The following is a 26,966-nucleotide window of genomic DNA, read 5'->3' on the forward strand; positions in this document are numbered from 1 at the left end:
CAGAGCGCCGTCAGATCGCGGTGCTCTCTGCACCTGCCTTCTCCCTTTCAAGTACCACTGCGCACAATATAGCCTTGCAGGAAGCAATGACGCGGATAGTCGTCTCGCAGAGAAGAACGTGCAAAGACGAAAAGATGTTCTTCTTTGCTCCTCCTCGTCGCCCAGATTGTGGTGCTGTACTGAAAGCCATGGCCAGCGAAAGGCTAATCCAGCAAGTGTTTCTCACCTGATGCATTTCGCTGAGGGAGAGCTGAGGAAAATCCTTGCACAGCACACTGCGGATGCGTGCAGTACACATGCTGAAGAGCGGCAAAACTCAAAGCCATCGCTGGGCTTCAGTTCTGTCCAGACGGCAGAAGGCGAAGAACGAAGCAGCTGGGCACCGCGTTAACGTACTCAGTGGACCGAATTTCAAATGTCCAGCCAAGAGCTGCTTCACAAGCAGATTCAGCTGAGAATGCTCTGGATGGTTCACAAAGTAAGGCGTAGCCGTTGCACTCTATCACACTATCAGGCCAGAAGAAGTTTCTTACACCTTCAATGCTGCAGAGTCCATGCAGCTGGAGCACACGCAGTAGGACGCGTCCAGATAGACGGCGTTCTTCAAGTACCCCCCTCCTCCAAGCAGCCTTGAAACTGAGCACAACACACTGCGGCTCGGGAGCTTCCTTCTCAGATAGACGTGCCGTCACGTTATTCACTCTCGCAGCTCCGTTGCCCACTTGCAGCAGGTGCTACCAAAGCAAAATGCTCCAGAAGTAAAAAGCACTGCTGAGCAAACCTTTTCCTTTGCCTCACGTAAAGCACTGTAAACTGTCCGCTGCACTCTTTATTTCCATTCTCCGCTGCATCTACCACTGTCATCTCTGCATCTCGAAGCATAAAGCTCGGCACAATTCTTCCCAGGGAAAGCTGGAAGAGAAATAGGTAGCAGCACAAGTAGCTGCAAGTGGAACTTTTGTTTTCAACTGCTAACGTGAATCCGCAAAGAAGCGAGCGGCAGCCACGCTTCTTCTTGCAGCCTGTGCGATGCGCACACCAGCTCGGTGCTCTGCGCCCTCATTCGTATGCTCTTCGTACCATGTCGCGCTTTTCATTCTGCCGGAGTCGAAGCGTCGTCTACTTCTCGCCTGAGAGCACGGTGCCGGCAGAGAAACGCTCCGGGCTTCTGCCTCTGCCGAAACACGCCTGGGCTATCCCTCTCAGCGTTAAGTAGCACAAAATGCTGTCTGCGTTGTGGTCTTAATCTTAAGGGAAAGATTCTCGGCTTCGGCTAGCACAGAGAACTTTGCTGGGACAATACATGTGTTTTATTATTCTTTCTCGCAAGAAGACTATGGTGCTTCTTTGGAACTGTTGGCCAGTGTAAGGCTAATCCAGCAAGTGCTTCTCTCCTGACACATTTCTCTGAGCGAGAGCTTCGGCGGACAGTTGGGCTCTGCGAAGCAGAAAGTCTGTGCTTGCACGTAGCGCTGAGGAGAATCTGTGCACAGCGCGCTCTGGATGCGTGCAGTACACACACTAAAGAGAGCCAAAGCTCAATGTCTCAGTTCTGTCCAGCGCCGGAAATTGAGAAGAACGCAGCCCCAGAGCTCTGGGCTGGAGTGTGCGATGGTTATGAGCTGTGCCGCTCTTCTGCGTGTCTACTGCACGCATCCATAGTGTACAGTGCAAGGATTTTCCTCAGCTCTCGCTCAGCGAAATGCATTAGAAGGGAAGCACATGCTAGATTAGCCATTCGTTAGCCCACGCTTTCAGTAGAGCACCACAATCTGGGCGACGAGGAAAAGCAAAGAAGAACATCTTTTCGTCTTTGCACGATCTTCTCTGCGAGACATCTCTCCACGTCTTTGCTTCCTGCAAGGCTGTAAGGTGCGCGGTGGTACTTGGAAGGGAGAAGGCAGGTGCAGAGAGCACCGCGATCTGACGGCGCTCTGCAGGCTGTAAAGGAAAGAAAGCTACCACTTGAATATGGTGCAAATACCAATTTCCACGCGTCGCGGGTAAGCTCCGGGTAAGCTTGGTGACCTAAAACTGGGCGCTGAGTGAGACGTAACCGAGAATCTTTCCCTTTGCATTCCGGCTCCAACGCAAACAGAATGTGATGCTACTTAGCGCTGCGAAGGAAAGTGCATAGCCCTGGTGTGTTTGGGAAGAATCAGCAGCCTGGAGCGTTTTTCTGGAGCCTTTCTCCGCTGGCACCGTGCTCTCTGGGCGAGAAGTAGACGACGCTTCGACTCCGGCAGAATGAAAGCGCGACATGGTACGAAGAGCATTAAAGAATGAGGGCAGAGCACCGAGCTGGTGTGTGCATCGCACAGGCTGCAAGAGGAAGCCTGGCTGTCACTCGCTTGTTTCCGGATTCACGTTAGCGTTTTAAAACAGAAAGTTCCACTTGCAGCTACTTGTGCTGCTGCCTATTTCTCTTCCAGCGTTCCCTGGGAGGAATTGTGCCGAGCTTTATGCTTCGAGATGCAGAGATAACAGTGGTAGATGCGGCGGAGAATGGAAATACAGAGCACAGCGGACAGTTTATGGTGCTTTACGTGAGGCAAGGGAAAGTGCAGCCCGGCAGTGCTTTTTACTTCTGGAGCATTTTGCTTTGGTAGCACCTGCTGCAAGTGGGCAACGGAGCTGCGAGAGTGAATAACGTGACGGCACGTCTATCTGAGAAGGAAGCTCCCGAGCCGCAGTGTGTTGTGCTCAGTTTCAAGGCTGCTTGGAGGAGGGGGGTACTTGAAGAACGCCGTCTATCTGGACGCGTCCTACTGCGTGTGCTCCAGCTGCATGGACGCTGCAGCATTGAAGGTGTAGGATACTGCTTCTGGCCAGGTAGTGTGATGAATGGAAACGGCTGCGCCTTACTTTGTGAAGCAGCCAGAGCATTCTCAGCTGAATCTGCTTATGAAGCAGCTTTTGGCTGGACATTTGAAATTCGGTCCACTGAGTACGTTAACGCGGTGCCCAGTTGCTTCGTTCTTTGCCTTCTGCGGTCTGGACAAAACTGAAGCCCAGCGATGGCTTTGCGTTTTGGCGCTCTTCAGCGCGAACACTGCACGCATCCACAGTGTGCTGTGCACGGATTTTCCTCAGCTCGACGTACAATCATTTTCTTGCTGTTTCCAGAGTCTAAACTCTTCGTGAAACTCTCGCTCAGCGAGATGCGTCAGGAATGAGGCACTTGCTGGATGAGCTTTTCGCTAGCCAAGACTTTCAATACAGCACCACAATTCAGGCAAGAAGCAGGAGAAAGGAAGATCATCCTTTCGTCCTTCCACGTTCTTCTCTGCGAGATGACTACCCGTGTCTTTGCTTCCTGCAAGGCTGTAAGAGGCGCGGTAGTACTTAGAACTGAGAAGGCAGGTGCAGAGAGCACGGCGGTCTGACGGTGCTCTGCAGGCTGTAAAGGAAAGACGGCAGCAACTTGAATCTGGTGCAAACACAAGTTTCCACGCGTCGAGGGCAAGCTCTGGGCGTGCTGGTTGACCTAAAACTGTTCTCTGGGCGGGACATAGCAGAGAATCTTTCCCTTTACATTTGGACGACAAGAAAGACCGAAAGTGCTGCTGTATGTCGCTGCGAGGGAAAGTGCATAGACCAGGCGTGTGTCGGCAGAAGCAGTCGGCTGGGGCATTTCGCTGCCGGCACCGTGCTCTCTGGGCGAGAAGTAGACGACGCTTCGACTCCGGCTGAATGAAAGAGCGACATGGGTACTAAAGAGGCCGAACGAAGGCGCAGAGCACCGGACTCGTGTCCGCAGCGTACAAACTGAGAAAGGAGCGTGGCTAGCACTCGCCTGCCTGCCCAATTCACGTTAGCATTGAGAAGGAGGAAGTTCAACGACAACTACTTCCTTGTGCTACTACTTATCCCTCTTCCAACCATCCCCAAAACCACTGGCGCTTAACTTTAGGCTTCGAGATGCAGCAAACACAGTGGTCGCTTCCAAGGAGAGGGGAAGTAGAGAGTGCAGCGGGGAGTTTAGGTGGCTTTACGTAAGGCAAGGGGAAGGTGCAGCCCAGCATTGGCTTTTTCTTCTAGTTCTTTTCTTCAGGAGAGCAGCTAGCAAGCAGGCTGCGAGAGGCAACAATGGGATGGCTCGTCTGTTGGAGAAGCCGCAGTCTACAGTGCTGCAGACTGCTGTGCACAGTTTTAATGCTGCTGTAAGTACACGGTACTTTTGGAACGTCTTCTCTCCTGACTCTCCCATCTCTGGGAGCTCTAGCTGCTTGAACCTGGCCACACTGAAGGTGTGTGGACGTGGTCGCGCTGCGAGTATCAAGTCTTCCAGAGAAGAGGGATAGTCAAGAAATGCTTTCTCACCTGGCCTATCTCTCAGTCCGAACTGTGGCTGCAAACGCTGCGCTGCAAGGGTGGACTTACCCACTTGGAGAGAATGTGATGATGCTCTAGATATAGTTGCGAAGGAAAGTGCTGCTCACTGGAATGTTTCGCCTAGTTCACAGACTTTAAAAGGACTAGGAAGGCCAACGCCTTGTTTTAGCACTTGTTCTCTGCGTGCAGCTGCTGGATGTTTGGAAGGGCTTTGGGATCCGCCAGAGGTGGAGGGTACGATGCTACAGAGAGCTTGAAGGAAAGCGCCTATCTCCAGGGCCTTTGATGCAGTTCAGCGGGTGCGAGTGGCATGTTGAGCATGTTCATGATGGCACAGAAAAGGTTCTGAAAGAAAGAGGCCGTGCTGAAACTGCCTTTACTTTTGCCGCTTAGAAACTGCTCAGCCAACAATGAAAAGATTCGTCTTGCTTCCCCGCTACGCGCAGGGTTACATCCTTTTATGTCTCCAAGAGGCAGGATGCACAGCGGAGCTCTTCCACCAACTGCTTCCACACGACTGGGGCCGCGCCAGCCAAGCGCTTTTTGCCGGGCACTGTCAGCGCTCATGGAAACAACCACACGACGGCGCTGCAGACTTGCAAAAGAAGGCCAAGCACCTGGCCCAGCTCGAAACCACCCCAAGGGCAGACAGAGGCAACTTGCAAACGGCCCTGCACTCAAATCAACGGTGTCAGGACAAAAAGGTTGCCCTCATCTTCCCCTTCCAAGAGCACACTCTTCTTTACACCACACCTCTTTGGCCCATACAAATCTTTTCCCTCTCGCAGATTCCGCCCACCAACTTGAAACCATCTGGCAAAAACAGGGCTCAAAACAGTGCCAGCTGAGGAAGATCTTGCTGCCTACAACTTCACCTGCACCCCTCAAACTAGCAGCACACACGCTGTTCTCAGCACTCTCCTTCTCAGCTCTAGGTACCATCCTAAGCCTTCCCTCTCCCAGAGTCAGGATCCAAAGGCAACGGCACCAGGGACTGCTCACACACTGAAGGCACCAGGACAAATAGCTTAAGAGCTTGGCCTTTGCATTCCCACTGACAGCTCAACAGCTCGAACCCAGAGAGAGCTCTGCCTGTTGGGAAAAGCCTTTAAAATCCCTAGGAGTACCTGATGTGCACATCCAAACCTGCCTTCCTTGCCAAAGAGAGCAACTACAAGCCCATCTCCAAAGAAACGGCATCCCCTCCTCCAAAATACAACACATCCAGCGACTGATCCGCCTCCAGTATTGAATATGTCCAACAATTGCCCCCACACGCACAGGGGCCAGAAGAGAAATGTCTTGCTGGACTATTCCTCCCCACAGTACCTTAACATCTGCTCCAGCAACACTGGCACTATGTCCTTGCCTTCCCAAGGAAAGGCACTCCGAGTCTCTTGGCCTTGCCTTGTCTAGTTCTTCTTAAGGTACCCTTGCTCTGCTTCCTTTGCCTGCGTCTGCCTTGCCTCGCACTGCCTACAACTTGCTGGCTTTGCTTTGCCCGGCCTACCACTCTTTCCCTTGCCTTCCATGCAGGCAAGGCGCTGCAAACCGAGTGCAGGCAATTGTGGGCAAGTCAAGGGAGAGGTAGGCAAGGCCAGAGCAGTGAGGGGAAAGCAAATGGAGTGGTAGACAAGAGAAGGTCCAGAAGTTAGAGGCAAGGCTGGCTGTAGGAAGGAAGGGCCACTGATGGGAAGGCCAGGCAGAAACAGGAAGGGCTCAGCAAGCCAAGGCCCTGGAGGAAAACAGTAGGCAGGTCATGTGCTGGGCATGGCCGTGCAAAGGAATGCAAGGCTCCAGAGGGCTAGCAGGGCAAGGCAAGGCAACTGTTGTGTTGCCAAGGCAAGGCCAGGCAAGGCAGGTGAGAAGTACATTCAAGGACTGCTGGTACACAAAAGTGGCCAGGACCAAGTGCTCTGTGTGGCCTTGATCCCGCGTGGGTCATCTCTCCTCTGTACCTAAAAGACTTGAGCTACCTGCTTTCCCTTGTATGCAAAAGAACTCTCTTTCTGGTCCCCGAGCTCAAGGGCAAAATGTGAATTGCCCCTCCAAGGTTCAAGACATGCAAGGATTGCTCCCAGACAAAGGCTGCCCACAGAGATGAGTGTGGCAACATGCGTCCTCCCCTGGTCTTCCTCTCATGGGATCCTGAAACACCGGAGATGCTTGAGAGCTTTGAGATTCCTCGGAGGAGCAGAAAGGGCAGGGCAAGGCCCAGAAATGTCATTGAAAAGGGGTGTTGAATTCCAGGTGGGGGAGGGGTGAGCAAGGTCATGCAAGGCAAGGGAGGGGTTCAAGGGCAAGGCAAGGCAAGTGGTGGCTTTGCGAGGCGAGGCAAGGCAATGAGGGTCCTAGAAGGAAAAGGAAAGGTGAGGCCAGACCTAGACGAATGTGAAAGGAAGTCAGGTGGGGGATGGGTGAGCAAGTCAGTGCAAGGCAGGGGAGAAAAGGCAGGTTGAGGGAAGGCTACAGAGGGGGCAGCAAGGAAATGCAAGGCATGGGGAAGCATGCGAGGAGTGGGTGCTGCCAGCCGGTGGGGATGGCAGGGGCGGGGCCACTGCAAGTAGCATGGTGGGGATGTGGAGGGGGTGTTAGTATGCGGGAGGTGTGTGTGTGTGTGTGTGCAGTGGAGTGCAGGGTAAGTGCAGGTGTGTGTGTGCGTATACGGGGGTTTTGTGCCAGGTGCTGTGCCGGGGAGAGGCGTTCCACCGCAAGGAAGGTGTGGGAGTGAAAGGAGTAAGATAGATGTGTCTTTACAAAGAGACCGTGTGAATCTCTCCTTAGACAAGGCTAGGAATTTACAGGAAGGGAAGTAACAGAAGAAAGTATTCGTTCTAGAAACTGTTACTAATCAACAGAGACTGTTGCTCAGCCAAGGCCCTGCTAAATTCCTGAACCTAGAGCAAGGCAGCAAAGACTTCCCAGCATTAGGAATAGTTTGGTTTTCTTCCTTTTCCATTCCAAAAGGGGAGTGCATATTAGAGGGGGGCGTAGAGTAGGCAGTTCCGGAAGTCTGTAATTCCCGAGTACCTCAGAGGGTGCTGTTGCCAGGAACTTAACATCAGAAGGGGGCTGCTTCCCGCAATCATTTGAGAGACTCCATGGCAAAAGCCCCATGGCCTCTCCCTGGAGTTGAAGAATGTTACAGGACTCCTCTGTCTCCTTTTTGGTGGATGAAGAAACTCAGAAAGCCACACTTCTGCCAGAACTCTCCAAGATGCCCCCTTTGCTCCCCGTGACTCCATCACTGCCCAGGAAGCTGTCTTTTCTACCACAGCAGTTTGACATACAGTTAAAAGTCGTGTGGCAGAGAAAAAAGGCAAGAATTGGTTTCCAAGGGATGGCAAACAAGAGATACCAGAACCTTTGGCCCTACCAATATTAAAGCAACTCCATTAAGAGAGTTCTTGCACTTCCTGAGGATTGGCAGAAGCCTATCTCATGATGTATGTTGCTGGGGGTCTTTTTAGACTGGCAAAAGGAGCTGTTGAAGGTTGCTTGATCTGTGCTAAAGCCAACAGCCAAGTTACAAAGTAACTTGCTAGAGGAGGGAGGCCTTGGGCTGCATGGCCCTTCCAAAGATGCCAGGTGGATTTTCCGGAGATGCCCCAAGTGGCAAGGCTTAATATCTTCTGGTAATCGTATGTCAGCTAGCAAGGTGGCCAGAAGTATTTCCAACTACTTCAGTAATGACAGGATCAGTTCTTAAGGCATTTTTGGAACAAATCATTCCAAGATACAGCATTGTAGAAGCAATAGATTCAGATAGGGGAACTCATTTTGCAGGAAAGATCCTTCAAGGGGTTTTGGCTTCTTTAGGAACACAATGGAACCTCCATAGGCCCTGGCACCCCCAGAGCTCGGCTCGGGTAGAAAACAATGAAGAGAGAAATAAACACCTTTTGAAGCTGGTAATAGAAACCAAGATGCCATGGGTAGGGCTTTGGACATTGGCTTTGGTGAGAATGAGGGCCCAACCCAGAAGAGAGATTCAGTTATCTCCCTTTCAATCGTTGTTTGCAATTGCCCTCCTGGTAAGTCTCCACCCAGTGGGGGGGGGTAGAGGCAAGTGATGCATTTTTAAAACCATCTGTGGCCAGGATCCTGCTTCTTGTGAAACCCCTTCAACAGGAAACTCAGCTGGTGCAAGCCCGGCCTTTGGACTTTGCTGCTTTTAACATCCAACCAGGAGATTGAGTCCTAATTAAGGAGTAGAAAGAAGCGCCAGTGCTGGTGAAATGGCGTGGCCCATTCCAAGTGTCACTGACGACAGAAAACAGCCGTCAAGTAAGCTGAACACAGGTGAACCCGTCACTCTCGGGTCAAGGTCTCTGAAGCCTCAGAGATTTGCACATCTCAGCTGGAGGAGAAGGCCGGGAGGCCGTGACTGACACTCTGCAGGAGTGGGCCGGAGCAGTAGGCAGTGCTTCGACATCGGAAGAAGCCCCGCAGTCCTACCTTCAGACCGTCTGCTGAAATAGACTGTATAGGCATCCCTCCTCTAGAATCTCCACTCACTTGGGGGCTAATACTTGTGGCCATTTTGTTACGTTAAGTGGTTTCTGTGTCTTCAATTGCCACAGGTGCTGCAGAAGACAACGGGAAAATTAGACTAGCTAATTAGATGACACTATTAAAACATTTTCCTTACTAATTCTACTTTGATATGGTCAGCTGAGTTTAGGCCAGGAGTGGGAGAATCAATTTGCAGCCTTAGGAGAAGAAGTAGCAAAAGTTTTTAACCTTAGCAATTGCTGGCTCTGTGGAAGGCCAGGAGGATCTGAAGAGTGGCCATAGTTGGCTAGCCCAGCTGAACCTAAATGGTGGGTCAATGTGAGGGCCCACAGTGGGATGGGATTTGGGGCCAAAGAAGGAAGTTCACGGCCACTTCATTCTTCTCCAACAGGCACTTATTGCCTAATAGGATAGGGCGTGTCTATGTAGGAAAAGGCAATTGTCAATTGACTTTCCCTCTGGGCTTGAACAACTGGGTTTGGACCCCCAATTGCCCTCCTTCCAATTGTTCCAAATATCAAGGCAAATGCAATCAAATACCTGTTCGGCTCACTAACAGTAGCTGCGTAAGGCGTTCTTATCACACTTACCAAAAATATTTGGAAGCCTGTAAAGCAATGGGGAGGGACAAGGGGTTTTTTTGACCACCTGTTTTTGAGCAGTCCCCACAAAAATTCCACAAGTAGAAGACATGTTGTTTGTGATTATCAGTGGGAATGGCCACACCGGATTGGAACTCAAAGCCTTTTAGTGAGTTCTGCTCCAAATCCAACCAAGCAGCTTGCAGATGTAAATGTAGGTGGGAACCCTGTGCGGGAGCTTGGAAATGCAAATGCTGGGACCCTTATGGTGGGGCAACTCTTGTTGGAGGACCGTTAGGCCCGGGAATCCTGCTGTATTTTGAGCCACCAATTGATGACCATGGGTAGGTTCCTTTGCTAATGGAACACGGGCTTTGAAAGGACAGTATTGGATTTGTGGCCAACATGCTTAGCTCAGGTTACCTCCAAACTGGTCAGGGATATGGTATATTTAGTAGACTGTTGTTCTTTTTGCTACTACAAGTTCTGGGAAATCGCTTAGGAATCAAAATCTGTGATGATTTAATTAGAGAAAAGCAGTCAGCTGATGCAGCCCTGGCTGGAGGGAGCACCCCAAAACGGGGAAATGATGAACGGCCAACAGAACAAGTTACCCAACACGATGGACCAGCCCCTTGGAAACCTAAGGAATTAATCCCAGATGCCTGGGAACCCATTTATCATTTGAAGGAGATAATTAGGTTACAAGCTGTCTCGGAAATAATTACCAACCAGCCAGCCACAGCGCTTGACCTTTTTGCTGAGCAACCCACTTAAATGAGGAAAGCGGTATTTCAACATTGGATGGTATTAGATTATCTGTTGGCAGAAGAAGGAGGAGTTTGTGGGAAATTAAATGACTCGAGCTGCTGTTTGCAAGCAGATGACAGCGGAAAAGTGGTCAAACAAATAACAAAGGAAATAACGTCAGCTCGTGGACCTGTCCAAATGTTGAAAGGATGGGAATGGGACATATTTTCATAGTTAACTGGCCAGCTATGGGCTAAATGAATACGATTTCTCCTCTTATATGCTATCGCAATTCTCATCTTTTTACCATGCGTGACACCATGCTGGCTGCAGCTCTTTCAGCAGGTGCTCAAGGGGATGCCGCTAGCAGCCATGCCTACCTGATCCAGAAATGACTACAAAAGGACAGAAAAGAATGTCACTGCAAATAATAGCAAAACCCAAGAAGACTCCAGAAGAAAAAATTAAATCCATGGTAATTAAGGTTTGTAAAGACAAATACAGAGCAAATAAAAAGAGGAGGGATTAAAAGGAATGAGATGGATGAGTCTTTACAAAGAGACCGTGTGAATCGGCCTGTAGACAAGGCTAGGAAGTTATGGCTAGTGAAGTAACAGAAGAAACTAGGAGTTCTCTAGAACTGTTACTAATCATCAGAGACTGTTGATTAATCAAGGCCGTGTTAAATTCCTGAACCTAGAGCAAGGCAACAAAGACTTAAGAGCATTAGGAATGGGGTTCTTTTCTTTCTTCTCGATGCCAAGAGGGGGGTGCATATTAGAGGGGGGCGCATAGAGTAGGCAGTTCCGGAAGTCTGTATCTCCCGAATACCTCAGCCAGTGGGGAAAAGGAAGAGGGTGCTGTGGCCGGGAACTTGGCATCAAAAGGGGGCTGCATCCCGCAACCGTTTGACAGACGCCATGGGAAAAGCCCCATGGACTCTCCCTGTAGTCGAAGAATGTTGCAGGACTCCTCTGTCTCCTTTTCGGATATAAACCTCAGGCATCGTGGATTAATTTTCCCTAACGGCAGCGACCTGCCGCGTGGTCTCCGTGCTCCTCTCCAGCCCCCCGGGACGTGTAAAATAGTTCCCAGCGGCTCCCACCGCGCGTTGCAGACGGCTGCGCGGCCCCGGGGCTGCCCGCAGTGCTCCCCTGCCCCGCCAGGGCTGCCCGCGGGCTGCGGAGCCGCCTCGCCACCGGCGCGGCCAGGGCCGGGGCCCTTCTCGACAGCAGCCGAGGGGCTGCGGAGCGGGCGGCTGCCGGACGATCAGCTATTTTATGCCGCGCGGTGCTGCCGCCTCCATCTAGCTCTCCATCGCGCCGCCGCCCGCCGCCCGCCTGGCGCGCTCACGCTCGGCCGCGCTCGCCGCCCGCCCAGCCTCGCCGGAAGCTCTCCCGCCCGGGCTGTGCCCCGGCTCCGCCGGCAGCTCGGCAGGGCCCGGCCGCACGCGTGCTGCGTGGCTCGGAGCAGCCGCGTTGCGCCGCAGGCGACGGGGAAGGCGGGGCGGGCCGGCGCCATCGTGGTAGCGCGAGGAGAGGAGCGCCCGGGCGGGGCGGCGAGCGGCGCGGCGGTGAGCGCTTCTGCTTCCTGTCGCTCGGCGGCCGCCCACGGCAGGTGCCGTGTGACCCCGCGGAGCGGCGGGGCCGGCCGGGCGGTGCGCGGCGAGGCTTTCGGCCAGCGGCGGCCACAGCGAGAGGCTGCTGGCACTGCCCGTGCCGGTGGAGAGAGCGGGGATCCGAGGCCGGCCTTCCCCGGGCGACGAGGGGAGGCCGCCTTTGCCGCGCTGCCCTCCGTGCAGCATGTGGCCGATTCCGGCGAACCCGGGGTCTCCGCAGCGGCGCGGGCGGGAGGGAGTGGGGAGCGCGCTCGGTGCCGTGCCGGCCGCTCCCGGCCAGCGCTGCGCTGCGCCGAGGCGTTTTCCCGCCCGTCCTGGGAAGGACATAAGCGACACCGTAGTTGGAGCTTAGCTGTCAGGGGGAACAACTTCTCTCTGTGAAAAACGAAGTTCACTCTCCTGTGAGAATTTAAAGGGGTTTAATATAAAGACAATAAGAGACACATCAAATAAAGCAACGGGGTAACAGCCAGTTGCCTTGGCGCTCTGCCAAGAGCACACCTGATGCCAGAGGTCAGTCCTTTTTATACCGTTTTTACTGTCTGTTCTTTATTCATATTAAAACTTTTCCTGGAGCTGTTCTGCATGGCCACTCCTTGGTTCCGCCTTTTTAGAGCGTGCCTAGTCTTCTGCCTTGTGGTTTTATTTCTCTTGATTCTTGGGGTTGGGCCCGCTAGGCAAGAGTCGATGGTAGGGTGGATTTCTTAATTCTCCAGACAGTCAGGGCTGATTGCAGCTTTGGGCCTCTTCGTCTCTCCGGGCAGAGTGGTGATAAAATCTCCCGGACTCTCCTGGCCGCCCGTTCTCCGGGCGGAGTAGCCTTTGGGCCCTTTTGCTCCCTAGACAAAGTGTTGATTAGCAGCTTTTCGGGCCTCATCCTCTGTTCGTTTGGAGGTTATCTTACGTGCTCACACTTGCTAACATTCTTGCTAAAAAGAGAGAAAACTACATCCACACAGCAGAAAGCATTTCTAACGTTATATAATATCTACTTTATACTTTGCGAGAAGCTAATATAATATATGTTTATAACAATCCCCCCTTTTCTATTTTATAAATCATTTGGCTTGAGCAATAATTCTTTTTTCTTGGCTTCTAATGTCTGTTCGTTCTTTTCACAGATCAATTTGGCTTCTTCAAGAGGGTCTTTTGTATCACTTTGTCTTTTTAATACCATAATTTTTTGTGCTGTTCCAGACATAGCCAACTTTGGGTCAGTAGGCATTGCCACAACTTGCATGCCTTGAACTATGCTGGTGATTAGCCGAATAAAGCAGGGGATCAAGCAAGGGAGAAATATTAGACTAGCTGTAGCACATAAGAGGAAGAAACCTAGCTTCTTCCACCATTCTTTCCCCAATATGCCATCCCACCAGTTAGCAGACATCATTGATTCCCATTTTTGGACTGGTACATGGGCTATTTTTCTGATTTGGTTGGCCATATCTAGAACGGCATCCCCATTGTCATCAATTTTTAAACAACAGTCCGATGTATTGAACTTCCTGCACACACCGCCTTCTTCGGCCAGTAAATAGTCTAAAGCCAGCCTATTTTGATGTATTGCAGCTCTGGTTTGGCGTTGCTGGCTGACTATTAATTCCATAGCCCCAGCTGTTTCATTGGTTATGATTTCTACAAGAGCTTGGAGTCTGATGATACGATTCAGCATGTAAATTGGGGTCTGATATCCCCAACTTCCATCTTGTGCTTAGGTAGCTGGCCCATCTGTTTCTAATATTCGTTCAGGGGGCCATTCCTCATCTTTCCATTTTTGGAATCCTCCAATTAAATCTCTTTTCTTTCTTTTGAAGTCTTCATAGAGAGGTATACCTAATTGATCTCCCATGGTTCTGGGAAAAGGAAAAACCCTGGTTGAATGATTCTTAGTGTACAACTCCCTTTCCAATGTGAAGGGAGTCTTGGGGATGCCCTTTTCCCACATATCCAAAAGAAGCCATCTGGTGCTTTCCAATAATCACCTTCTTGTTGATTTATATTCTCCCCAAATTTGGCTATTTCTGGGATTCCAAAATAAGGATTTTTCCTCGTGTCATTACACTGAAAGAGTCCAACTTCATGATCATATACACAGTCTTTTCCTTTTTTCTAGGCTCAATACCAAGTTGGTTTTTCTGGGACCCACCACCTTGAAGTTTTGTTACTCACTTTATAGCTTTTACAGGGAGTGTTTCCTACTTCATTAAGAAAGTTTATCCCAGTTCGCCAGAGGCATTCTTCCCCTATCACTGTTGAACTTAAAATCCACCCCTCAGGTCGGTTCCCCCCTCTTATATTTGTCCGGTTCCATTTAAGGAGTTCTACCGGGCCTACGCTGCTACCTTTCCGTGGCCATTCTTCTGTCATTAAAGCTCCTCCACAGACCCAACAGTTGGTTATGTTAAGTTCTTTACCTATCCTCTCCCCCAATTCCACAAACAGGTTTTTTCCTAACCTTGGGGTTTTTTCCTCTTTGTTGTTTGAGCTTTGCATACAGGTCCTGGCGTGGTGAGGTGAATATAGGGCGAGGTTGCTGTGCTGGCTTTGTATCTTTACTTACCACTTGCTCTTTTACCAAATCTTGGACTGTTCCCCTGGTGGCAGCTGTGGAGCAAATCTATTTTTCTCCTTTTGGACAATTGCTTCTTAGTCTGTTTCCACTTGTTCCTAAATTTTCTGTAATCCAATATTTTTCTCCTTTATGCATGCAAATACCTAATTTGGATGAGTCATAACAGTGACTGTTGGTATGGGTATGAGTAATAAGAAAGAAGCCCCGGTGTCTTTCCATGTAGAGCTTTCGATAGCATTTGTAACATGGTCTTGCCGGTGTCCCAAAAGGGACCAGGAGAAGTGACAAAAGAAGGAATAACAGAGGTCCGGCATGGCTTATACTCCCACCTCCCTTGCCTATGAGGTTGCAACCCATAGCAGGTGTATTGGATCTTCTCGGTGGCGAGTACAGTGGCCGACCCGGTCTTGCCCTCTATTTCCTTGTCACTTCCTTTGTAGCTTTTAGGCAAATTTCTTTTGGCACCTTTTTAACTGTAGTATCTTATCGTATCTTAGGTGTTTCCCATTCAACAGGCACTAGTAATTCCCATCTGCAGAGCAAAGTTATTGCTTTTGTTGCTTATGATTTTGTCTGGATAGGGGGTTGATTTTGTGCTTGACACCCTTTACAACTAGGGTGTCGACGGTGTGAAATGCCAATTTCCCTCTAGATTAATTACTTATATTTGACGTGGTTGGCATGCCCCGTGTTAGAATGATTCAAACAGGGTATATGATGTGGCACTGATGGAAGTTGTGATTCTCCCCCTTCTTAATACAAATCACAGGCTAGAATCAGGACATGAGAGTTCCCTGTTTGATCCAGTCCCAACCCTTCCTGTTTGAAGTGAGAATATTCTTCTCCACGATGTCCCAGAATTTGTCCAGGGGCCACTGATATAAATTTGGCTTTTACTTCTCAGTTAGGTGTGATTCTTTGCATATCCCTTGGATTATTTAGATTGTTCTAGCTCATTGCCACCTGGTCTCCGTTTAAGAATCAATTTGGTATCACCTGGTTTGGATATTACAGTCCACTCTTCAGGTTCTTTTACAGGTCCTTTGATTCTGCTGGCATGGATCTACCCTCGTTCCTTGGTCTGGATTGCGGCCTCAGTCATCAGCAGTACCTGAAAAGGACCCTCCCATTGTGGAGTCAAAGATTGTTCTTTCCATGTTTTTACTAGTACCCATTCCCCTGAATGGATATTATGAATTTTGAACTCCAAAGCTGTGGTTTGAGGGATCATTCCTTTCAGCCGCAAATTTTCAAGTGTTCTGGCAATTGCGGTGACATATTTTTTGACACTTACTTCTCCTACTTCATAAGTGGCTGTTTCATGTTGAGCAGTAAGGAAGGGTAATCCGAACATCATCTCATAAGGAGACACTCCCAGGTCTGACCTGGGCTGTGTTCGGCCTCTCAACAGAGCCAAAGGTAAGCATTTTACCCATGACATTTGAGTTTCAATCATTAATTTTGTTAAAGTTTTTTTCAAAGTCTGGTTCACTCTTTCTACTTGGCCTGAACTTTGTGGGTGCCAGGGGGTATGTAATTCCCATTTTATTCCCAAGGCTTGAGTTATTTGTTGTAAGACTTTGGATGTAAAATGTGTTCTTCTATCTGAGTTTATTTTATTAACCATTCCATATCTGGGAATAATTTGTTCCAGAAGGGTTTTGCATACTATGTTAGCTGTAGCTCTAGTAGCAGGAACTGCTTCTACCCAACAAGTTAGGTGGTCTGCTATTACTAATAGGAACTTCCATCTCTGTATTTGAGGAAGTTTAGTGAAATCTACTTGGATACTTTGGAATGGTCGCAGAGCTAACTCACGGCCTCCTAATGTTGTTTTTCTCATTATTTTCCTAGTCACTCTTTGGCAAGTTCTACAGTTCCCAGTTATTTGTTTTGCTACCCCAAAGATTCCAATACACCCATAATTTTTTAGAAAATGATCACACAAGCTAGCTTGAGTACCCCAATGAGTTTTTTGATGCATATCTTCTAATATTCTCTTAGTGAGTGGCTTATTAAGTAACTGTCTCCCATCAGGAAGTTTCCGTTTTCCAGATTGATCTTGTTCTCCCCCTATCTTAAATAATTCTTTTTCTTCTTCTTTACTAAATTTGGGGATTTCCAATTCTCCCCTTTCTGGGGTCAGGATTAACAGAATTGGTTCAGTCCCATTTTCTGCTGCATCTTTGGCTTCTTGGTCTGCTAGGTTATTCCCTCTTATTTCTGGGGTCATCCCTTCTTGGTGTCCTTTGATATGCACTACGGCTATTTCTTCAGGCAATTTTAATGCTTCCAACACTTCTGAAATCAGGCCTTCATGTATCAGTTCTTTCCCCTTTGAATTTAGTAAACCCCTTTCTTCCCAGATCTTTCCAAAGGTATGTACTTTGAATCAGTATAGACGGTCCCCTTTTTGTGTGCTAAATGCTCCAGTGCTCTCTTTAGAGCGTATAATTCACAAGACTGCGCCGACCAATTTGAAGGTAGTTTTCCTTTTTCGATGGCCTGCATATTTATCCCATCGACTAAGGCATATCTTGACATTCTTTTTCCTTGCAAGCATCTGGATGAACCATCCACATATATTCTTTCCTCTTCTAAGAGGGCTTGTTCAGCTAGATCTTCTCGAACTTTTGTTTGGTATTGAGTAATTTCTAAGCAATCATGTGCCAGGTCATCTTTTGGTTCTCCATACAGGAATTGGGCCGGATTGAGGCTTTTGCTTGCTTCTATAGTTAGATCATTACTGTCAATCAGAATTGCTTCATATTTTAATAGCCTGGAGTCTGTTAACCATTTTTCAGCTTTTTGATTTAGCACATTTCGGACCGCATGGGGTGTGTATACAATCAGTTTACTTCCAAAGGTGAGCTTACGGCTCTCCTCCACCAAAATAGCGGTAGCTGCTATGGCTTGAATGCATACTGGCCAGCCACGGCTTACTGGGTCCAATAGTTTAGCTAAATAAGCTATTGGTCTTCTCACCCCTCCCCATTCCCGGACTAATACACCATGAGCTACTCCATTTTCTGCATTCACATATAAATGAAAGGGTTTTTCTAGTGAGGGTAAGCTTAGGGCTGGTACCGAGGCTAGTTTCAACTTCAGTTTTTCTAATTTATTATCATCATCATCTTTGGTCCATTGTATATTGTCTCCCCCTGTTAATTTTTCATATAAAAATTTTACTGCTTGTGTATATCTTTCAATCCATAATCTGCAATATCCCAGTAGCCCCAGCAGTCTCCTAACCTCCTTTTTTGAAGAGGGAGGAGGGAGGGATAAAATCCCTGTAATTGTTTCAGGACTTAGTTGTCAGCTACCTTTGCTTATCAGGTGGCCGAGATATTTTACTTCTGATTCCACAAACTGTAATTTCCTTTTTGATGCCTTTAGTCCCTTTTTCCCAAGAAAATTTAGAAGCTTTATGGTAGCTCCTTTAACTTTCATTTCATCTTCTCCTGATATTAGAAGGTCATCTCCATATTGGATAAATTGTATTCCTGGGGGAGTGGGGAAGGTTTGTAGTATTTCTCCCAAGGCTTGCCCAAATAAATTTGGGGCCTCACAATAGCCCTGTGGCAGTTTAGTCCACCTCAACTGGTTCTTTTTCCCTGTGTTTGGATCTTCCCATTCAAAGGCAAAAATATTTCGGCTTTCCTCTGCCAGTGGGCAGGCCCAAAAGGCATTTTTAAGATCTACCACACTAAACCACTGATGTTGAGGTGGAATTTTGCTTAAAAGAGTGCAGGGATTAGGAACCATAGGGTAGCAGGCCCGTGTTCTTTTGTTTACTTCTCTTAAATCTTGCACTAATTTATAATTTCCATCAGATTTCTTTACTGGGAGAATAGGGCTATTATGAGGGGATTTACAAGGTTCTAGTGTCCCATCCTTTTATTAATTCTTCTATCACTGGTTTTAAGCCTTTTCTCCCTTCTAAAGATATAGGGTACTGATGTACACAAATGGGACCTTCTTCTTTTTCAATTGTGACCCTTATGGGGTCAAGATCTAGTCCACCCCTATTCCCTTCCCTAGCCCAAACCTCTCTGTTAATTTTGCTTTCATCTTCTTGGCTAAGTTTAAACACTTTGGCCGTCATTTTCCCTTCTTCTGGTATGACTCCAATCCCCAGTTGGATTTGTAAATCCCTTCCCAATAAATTGCTGCCAGCCTCAGGAGCTAACAAAGCATCCCCTATCCCTATTTTTGTTTCCCCTTCAATAACCACATCTTTAATGACAGAGACCTTAAATCCTTCCCCCTTTGCTCCTGTTACTTTTACCATATCATTACTCCCTTTTGGAATATTCATCACACAAGTCTTTTCTGCCCCAGTGTCAACTATAAATTCCAATACTTCCTCTTCGGGGCCTACTTTTAAAGTTATCAAAGGCTCCAGATGGTATTTATCCCCCCAAAAATAGAGCCCATGATTTCCCTATTTTTCTTCTGTGCGTGTCTCTTGAAATCTTTTCAGATCCCTCCTCAGGTGGGGGCATTCTCTTTGATAATGCCCTTCTTCCTTGCAATAGAAACAGGCATCCCTGGGTTGTTCTTGGAATCTTGATTGTGCTGAGGTTTTATTTTTCTCTTTTCCACCATTTCTGAATCTGGAATGTTTAGGAGTGTTACCTGAGGGCTTTAGATTTTTTTTGGAAGGTACTCTCTCGCATAGTGGCTATCATGATCTTTGCTCCCACTTTGGCTTTTTCTTCATCCCTCCGGACATATATATCTTTTGAGCTTCCCTTACTAGGTCTTGTAATGGTTTCTCATACCAATCTTCTATTTTTTCCAATTTTTTTCTAATATCTGGCCAGGCATGAGTGACAAAGTTAACTCTTAGCAGGGCTTGCCCTGCTAGGGACTCCGGGTCTCTCCCAGAATATTGTTTCATATTCTTTCGGAGCCTCTCCAGCCACTCAGTCGGGGTTTCTTCCTTCCCTTGCTGCCCCTCAAAGGCCTTTCTGACATTTTGTCCTCAGAGTGCCCCCTCTTTTATTCCCTTGATTATCAAATTACAATAATCATTCATATGTCCCCTCCCAGCTTCATCATTTTGGTTCCAGTTAGGAGGTGTAATGGGCATTTTCTGATCCCCGGGTGGACCTTGTTGGTTTTCTTTTCCCCAAATTTTTATTCCAGCAATTCTAATCATTTCTCTTTCTTCTTGGGAGAATATTATTTTCATTATTGATTGCATTTCTTCCCAAGTGAAAATGTTGGGACCTAAGAACTGGTCCAACATTTCAGCTGTACCTATGGGGTCTTCTAATAATCCTTTAATTTCTTTTTTGAAATTCCTAACCTCTGTAGAGGTTAGAGGAGCACTCACAAAGCCGCTTCCCCCTCCTCCCGTAGGTACTTCTCTTAACGGAAAGAAATGAATTTCTCGGCTTCCCTCTGTTTGTTTAGCAATGGAGGGCTTGTTGGGCTGCCTCGGAGCCTTAATGGCACCTCCTGTATTCTGGTATGGTGCTCCTTCGTTAAGAAGAGGGTTGATTTGGGAAGAAAGCACCGAACTGCCCTGGGGAGGAGGGGCAGATTCAAAGTCTGGCGCTGAAGCTGAATATTCTGTGGTGCAGAGGGTGGGGGTGGGGTATGGCAGTGAAGCCAGATATTCCGGAGCACAGGAGGCGGGCACCGGGGCTAAAGCCGGGTTTCTCAAGGCAGGAGAGGTAGGGGCTGAAGCCGGGACGTGTGACCTTTCCCTTGATGCAATTGAGGGTGCTGGGATTCCCGAGATATATGGGAAGGGTGGGATCCCCGGCATGGGCGGGGGCAGGGCTCCCCCCCAGCTCCATTGGGGCGGGAGGGCTGCCGGGGGAAAGGCCCCCGGTGCGGGCGGAGGGGGGGCTGGCGGGGGAAGCCCCGGAGCCAGGGGGAGGAGGGCAGCTTCTGGTGCTGGCGGCGGAGGCAATACTTCTAAAGGGTCTCAGCCTTTTTTCTCTTCTGTTTGCTTTTCCTCTGCGGTTTCTGATATTTTGAAGACTTTGGTTCCCAGAGGTTTTGTAATTCCTGTCCAGCAAGAAGCATATTCTCTCTCCTCAGGGTGAGATGGCTCTTTTGAATTTACAAATACATTTAGAGCCTGGCAAATCCATGCCTCATCAGACCCGTATTTTGGCCAGTACACATGATCAGATCTGATTTCCTTTTTTACCCACTCTTTCATGCAGAATTGAATCATTTTTACTTTCTCTTTTCCTTTTGTAGAAGGATCAGTTTCCCAGTTTGCGAGTTTGACCCCGAGGGGACTGTCTCGGGGTATATCCTCTGGCACCCTTTTATAATTTGAACTTAATTTACTAGGTTGTTGTCCCATTTTCCCAGGAGTTCTCTATTACTCAAAATACCAATTTATCCCCCCCTTTGAAATACTAATTCATTCCTTTAAAACACCAATCTTCACTGCTGTAAAATACTACCCACCCTTTCACAGTACAAAAAACACCAAAAAATTTATTAGAGCCCACCTTCCCCAAAAACAAAGTTAACTTCGAATTACACAGTTTTTCATTCACACATTCACTCTTTTTTAATATTTGTTCACTCACTCATTCCTACTCACAACAGAATAATAAGGTACCTCTTTCAAGTCACTTGTTAGTATCCACCCATGGGTATGATATAATCCTTAGGATTCTGGGTGCTCTTGGATTTCCCTCAACCCAGCATTGCTAGCATCCAAACCCCAACCTCTCTTGGGGTACTTTTAGGCCCTGGGTGCTCTTGGAGTTTTCCTCAACCCAGCATATGGGGGGGTAGCTCCCACTTTGCAACCCCTTCTCTGGGACCCCGTCCCAGTCACCCCCGGAGATTCTTTCACTCCGCTTATCTCTCGCTTTGTCTCCTCGCTGGCCGCTGTTCTCGTGAACAAGACGGAACGGCAGCACTCAGAGACTGCCACACTCGCTTCGCAGATCTGGGGGCAACCAGCCCACGTCTCATTCACACACGCTCATCTCCCGTAACCACCCCCTTTTTCTTTGGACAATACTTCCCAGTCCTGTTTCTTTTCCAGTGTCTGTGGGATTTTTGTCGAGAGCGCTCTCTTTCATTTGCTTTATTTTTGTGTCTTTCTTGTCCTCCGGGTGTTGCCCTGCTGCCACCAAATCACGCCAGAGGATGCTAAGCAAAGGTCCTGCCAACTTGGGCGGGAGGCGCCTTACCCTTGCTTCTTGAATCCTCCCACGCTTTTCAGAGGCGAGGTGTAGCTCCGGGACGAGCCCTTAATTGTGAAAAACGAGGTTCACTCTCCTGTGAGAATTTAAAGGGTTTAATATAAAGACAATAAGAGACACATCAAATAAAGCAACGGGGTAATGGCCGGGTGCCTTGGTGCTCTGCCAAGAGCACACCTGATGCCAGAGGTGAGTCTTTTTTATACCATTTTTACTGTCTGTTCTTTATTCATATTAAAACTTTTCCTGGAGCTGTTCTGCATGGCCACTCCTTGGTTCCGCCTTTTTAGAGCATGCGTAGTCTTCTGCCTTGTGGTTTTATTTCTCTTGATTCTTGGGGTTGGGCCCGCTAGGCAAGAGTCGATGGTAGGGTGGATTTCTTAATTCTCCAGACAGACAGGGCTGATTGCAGCTTTGGGCCTCTTCGTCTCTCCGGGCAGAGTGGTGATAAAATCTCCCGGACTCTCCTGGCCGCCCGTTCTCCGGGCGGAGTAGCCTTTGGGCCCTTTTGCTCCCTAGACAAAGTGTTGATTAGCAGCTTTTCGGGCCTCATCCTCTGTTCGTTTGGAGGTTATCTTACGTGCTCACACTTGCTAACATTCTTGCTAAAAAGAAAACTACATCCACACAGCAAAAAGCATTTCTAACATTATATAATATCTACTTTATACTTTGCGAGAAGCCAATATAATATATGTTTATAACACCTCCATTGGCGACCTCCTTTTCCCTCTGATTCAGCTACCTTGTGGTAGGTGCGATGGTGCTGAAGAAGGGTGGCGGCTTGGCACAGTTGCTGTCACAGGTGGATCTTTGAGTGGCATGTGTGAGGGTAGGAGGGTACGGCACCCATAGCTGAAGGCAAAAAAGGTCAGGGCATGTCATCAGCCGCAGTCGTGCTAAGTTGTTCATCTATGCAAACTGCTTGCCGAGTTGTTCCTTTCTTAGGTAATGGGGGCTTGTATCAACCAGAACTGCAAATGGTCAGTATTTGCAGAGAAGGTTACTTGGACTGTTGTTGAAGTGAGTGTAGCAGTTTCTATGGCATTCTGCAAAAAAAGTGACAGGTCTCCCTGTGTTCCCCAGTTCTTAACAAAGATGAAGTTAACAAACCCCTGAAAAGAGGTTTTGCAAAACTTCAGGGATATTTTCCTACTAGTACTGTAGAGACAACCATAGTCACCTTGTCTTTCCAAAAGTGAAGGTTCCCTATTTTTGTCCAAGAGCATCAAGTGCTTTTGATCAGCGTTTGTGTGCATGCATTAGCCTCGTTCTTGCTCTTCCTTGGAGAACTTTTACAATACTCACATGATCTGTGTAGGCTGCAGACTGCAGTGGTGAACTTCAAGGCTTCCAGCAGAAGGGAGATGCTGTCCACGTTTTGGATTCTCCTTAGCCTGAACCTTCAATGTCCAATAACGCAGCGTTTGGTGCTCGAGGCACTGACTCTGGCGTGCCCCTGGTCAGAGACAGTCCAGCTGCGTTACCTCCACGCGTCGCTGAAGCGACTTCGGGATCAGGAAAAGAGCTTGCTGGGCTAGCTAGCTGGCTTCTTTGCAGAGGGAAACACGGCAGGAGCCGTTGATGTCGGCTCACGTTAGCTCAGAGACAAAGGAAGAGAGGGGCTGTTCAGGTCTGGCTTCTAACAGGTTTAATGCGATAGGATGAGGATGAGGTCGGATTGATGGGAATCCGCTCCTCGGAGCCTTGTCCTCAGTTTTATAGGGAATTTGAAAACCCCCTGTAACTATTCCTGAAAAGACCTGCCTTGCTAAATTAGTGCCTTTTAAGTCTTGTGTCCCCAGGATAGAACAACAAACTCACAAAGATAACAGCAGTGGATCTACAGGACTTCTGCAGGCCTTCTGGACTGCAGACATCTCTGACCAAAGGCCACAGATGACGTGTACCCTGATCCTGCCGAACGCCCGTCCGCCCTGGACTCAGCTTCAAGGTTTGATTGATACTGGTGCTGATGTAACTATCATCTCCTTCTCTGCGTGGCCTCCCTCATGGCCTTTACCCCCAGTGGGATCGGCCATCACAGGATGAGGATGAACCACACAGAGCTATTGAAGCGAACGGCCTGTGACGGTGAAGGACTCAGAGGGGCACACAGCTACAATTAGGCCTTATGTTACTACCACTTCCCTTAACCTTTGGGGACGGGATGTGTTGGCAGCCTGGGGCATACGGATCGGGACAAATTTTTAGCAGGGGTCACTGTGCGCAAAGGTGCACAGTATCCTACACTGCCTTTGCAGTGGTTGATTAACACACCAATCCGAGTCAGACTCTGCTTAGTTAGTTGAATTAAGGGCTGTTATCATGGCTTTTCAACGATTCTCACAGGAACCTTTGAATTTGGTTACTGAAGCCGACTAGCAAAAGCTCGTATACAATTAATCACCTTACGGTACCACAAAATTCAAAGAATCCTGTTCTTCTGAATCACTTTCTCTCATTGCAATCTGCAGGCAAGAGACAACTGCCCTGGGCAAAAGTCTGGGTGTGGAATTTACTCACTAACCAGTGGGAAGGCCTGCGGGAACTTATGGTTTGGGGTCGTGGCTATGCTTGCGTTTCTACAGATACTGGGGTACGGTGGCTAGCTGCAAAATGTGTTCGCCCTGCCCTACGGCACCAGAGGCAGAACAGGCAACCTCCAAATGATGACCAGAACACCAACCATCCAAGTGGCCACCAGAATGTAGATCATCAGCCATCAGACTCTTCTGATGATGACCAAGATGTTGACCATCAGGCAGATGGTCCTTCTACAAGCAGAGACTGGGATGGTCCTTCCACAAGCAGAGACTGAACTTTAAATTTCTTGTTATGGAGTCAGATCGTTAAAGCCTTAAGGACATATTTAGAATTAATAACTGATGTAAATTTCTATTTAGGATTAATAGTGGAGTTGTTATCTTATCAAACAAAAAGGGGGAATTGTAGATACCAAAATGCTGCTAGCGAGGATTTTCTTGCTATTTTCTAAGTCTGTGAGAGACTTTTCTCTCTCACAGAAGAGGTAGCAGAGTATGTAAACAACCAAGCCACCTGCAACCTTGAAAAGTCTGGTTTATGGTCTAGTAGAAAAATATTTTGACAATGGATGGTTTAGGATTTTAGCCAATCACCCCAAGGGGGGGGCTGATCCTTTGTCCAATTAGACTATGAAGAAAAAAGTCTGTAAAAGAGTTTGTGAAATAATTAAATGAATAAATCTTGGTGCACAATTCCTGCCTGCTGGATCTTCTCTCCTCCTCCTCCCTATGGCTGCGGGACACAGTGATACACCCTAGGGCCCAGGCTGCGGTAATAGACCACAATTACAAGTGAACTGCAACACAAGCAGCTAACACATTCCTCCTGTGATAAATGAGTGAACGATAAATTTTGTCTTTCGCATCTATCACTTTAACATTTAGAAGTGAGAATGTACTATGTAGAAATAGTGTTAAGGTAAAATATAGGTAAGTAAAAACAAGACTAGAGTAAATTGTAACTTCGAATGAGTGGTAACATGTTGGGAAACGTAGGAAGAAACACATGATAATAAATGTCCTTTCAGTTGAGAAATTACAGAGGTGGAAACCAAGACATCTTCAAGAAACAAAGAAGATAAACCGCATGCATCCCAGGAAGTCTGTTATCTCATCAAAACTCACACCTCCCAAAGAACCCATCAACTACAAATTAGGTTGGAGACTGAGGAGGCACCGGAGGGGGGTGCCTGCCTTCAATTCTGGAGCTACTCAGAGGACCGAGGTGGCAGTGTGCTGGCGTGTGCTGGCGCAAGGGGGCAGAGACGGAGGGGGGAAAGTTGAGTGAAGTGTAAATGACTTTCTGGGCTTAAGGACTATGTTTAAAGAAGTACTAAAGTTCACAGTAAAATGAATGGAGCCACGCCTCTAGCAATATTGCTAAGTGCTCCTGCACTGTGATATGCCTTTGTTCTACTAATAAATGCTCAATATTATGCTGCTGAAAATTCCGCTTGGGAATTCATCTTTCTCACTTCTTCCCTTAAAATCAGTTCTAAGAATTTAGTGTGAAATACATTTAGGCTTGGTCCACATTATTTTTAGTTCAAATAAACACATCTAAATTTTTTCCATCTTTCCCATTAAAGGATTTTGGTTTTGGCTCATTCTTTCAGCATTTTGCCAGCAATCTGCTCAATGCTCTTTCCTTAGGAATGAAAGCTGTAGCCTGATATTACAAAGTGTTTGGTGAAACCTTTACCATGACTCTCAAGTCGCAACATGCCAGATAATCACTGGTTTTCAAAGCTGCTTGAAGATAGAAGGAAAGCGTCAAAGGTTTATGCATGAATCAGCATCCCCTTGTCACAACGTCATGCTGCAGTGATCCTTGCAGAGCTCTAAGACTGGATTTAAAGGAGAAAAGCTCAATACTGGCTCCTGAGCCAGCAGGATGAAACATCCAAGATTGTACATATATTACTTCTGTGCTAAAACTACTGTATGAAAACGTCTTACCATTATGGCAGTTTTATAGTACTCCATAGGAGACATCTCTTTAAATGACTCTAATATCCTTTCAGTGCTAAAATTGAGAAGGGGGTTGATCCATAGTTAACTCATGTAAACACGAGTGAACTACTAAGAGACAGCAAATGTTAATCACAAAACCTAAGCAGCAGGATTCGCCTTAATCTTGTCAAGATAAGAGGAACAGGATCTTTTGAAAACCGGCACAGAGATCGCTGCATCAGCCACCGAAGAACTGTGCATGCTCCAGAAAGAAAGGTAAAAAGTGCATTGTGACAAAGACTACTGATCTTCATCAGAAAGACCCTCGAGGAAGAAGAGGAGCCTTCCTCAGTGCGCCCATCAGCGTACACAGCGCATGCATGGCACGTATGCTAATGATATTAATGACTTCCGAGAAGTAATTTCTAGAACCACTCCTATCCCAAGAATTGTGATGAATGTTCATAAATTTTACACATAATGCTGGACTGTATGGAGTGCTCTGTGTGTGTGTGTTAGGAGGAGTGATCCCCCATGCACCCAGCGCCGAATAAAGCAAATACCCGCTTCTCTGACTCTGAAGCATCTCTAGGCCTGGTTTTGGGCAATTCAAAATAGGTGAATACACATTACAACTACAGCTGAAGTTGTTGCATAGGCAGATTGAAGAGGAAAGGATTTCATCTTCATCACTCTCCTTCTTTCTTGTTTTGACAGAATTAAGAACTTGTAAAAAATCTGATATCACTGATGCTCACCACTCTTCCAATTAGACTACGCTCACTTAGGCAACGAAGTCCAGAGCTTCGGATATCTCCCGCTTCTGCCCTAGGAATTGCTTCCAGTGCTGTACCTTTGCTCCAGCTGCGAAACCAAACCAGCAGAACCAAGGAAGTTCTCTCTGAA

This window comes from Aphelocoma coerulescens, unplaced genomic scaffold (assembly GCF_041296385.1).
Source record: "Aphelocoma coerulescens isolate FSJ_1873_10779 unplaced genomic scaffold, UR_Acoe_1.0 HiC_scaffold_72, whole genome shotgun sequence".
Lineage (NCBI taxonomy): Eukaryota > Metazoa > Chordata > Aves > Passeriformes > Corvidae > Aphelocoma > Aphelocoma coerulescens.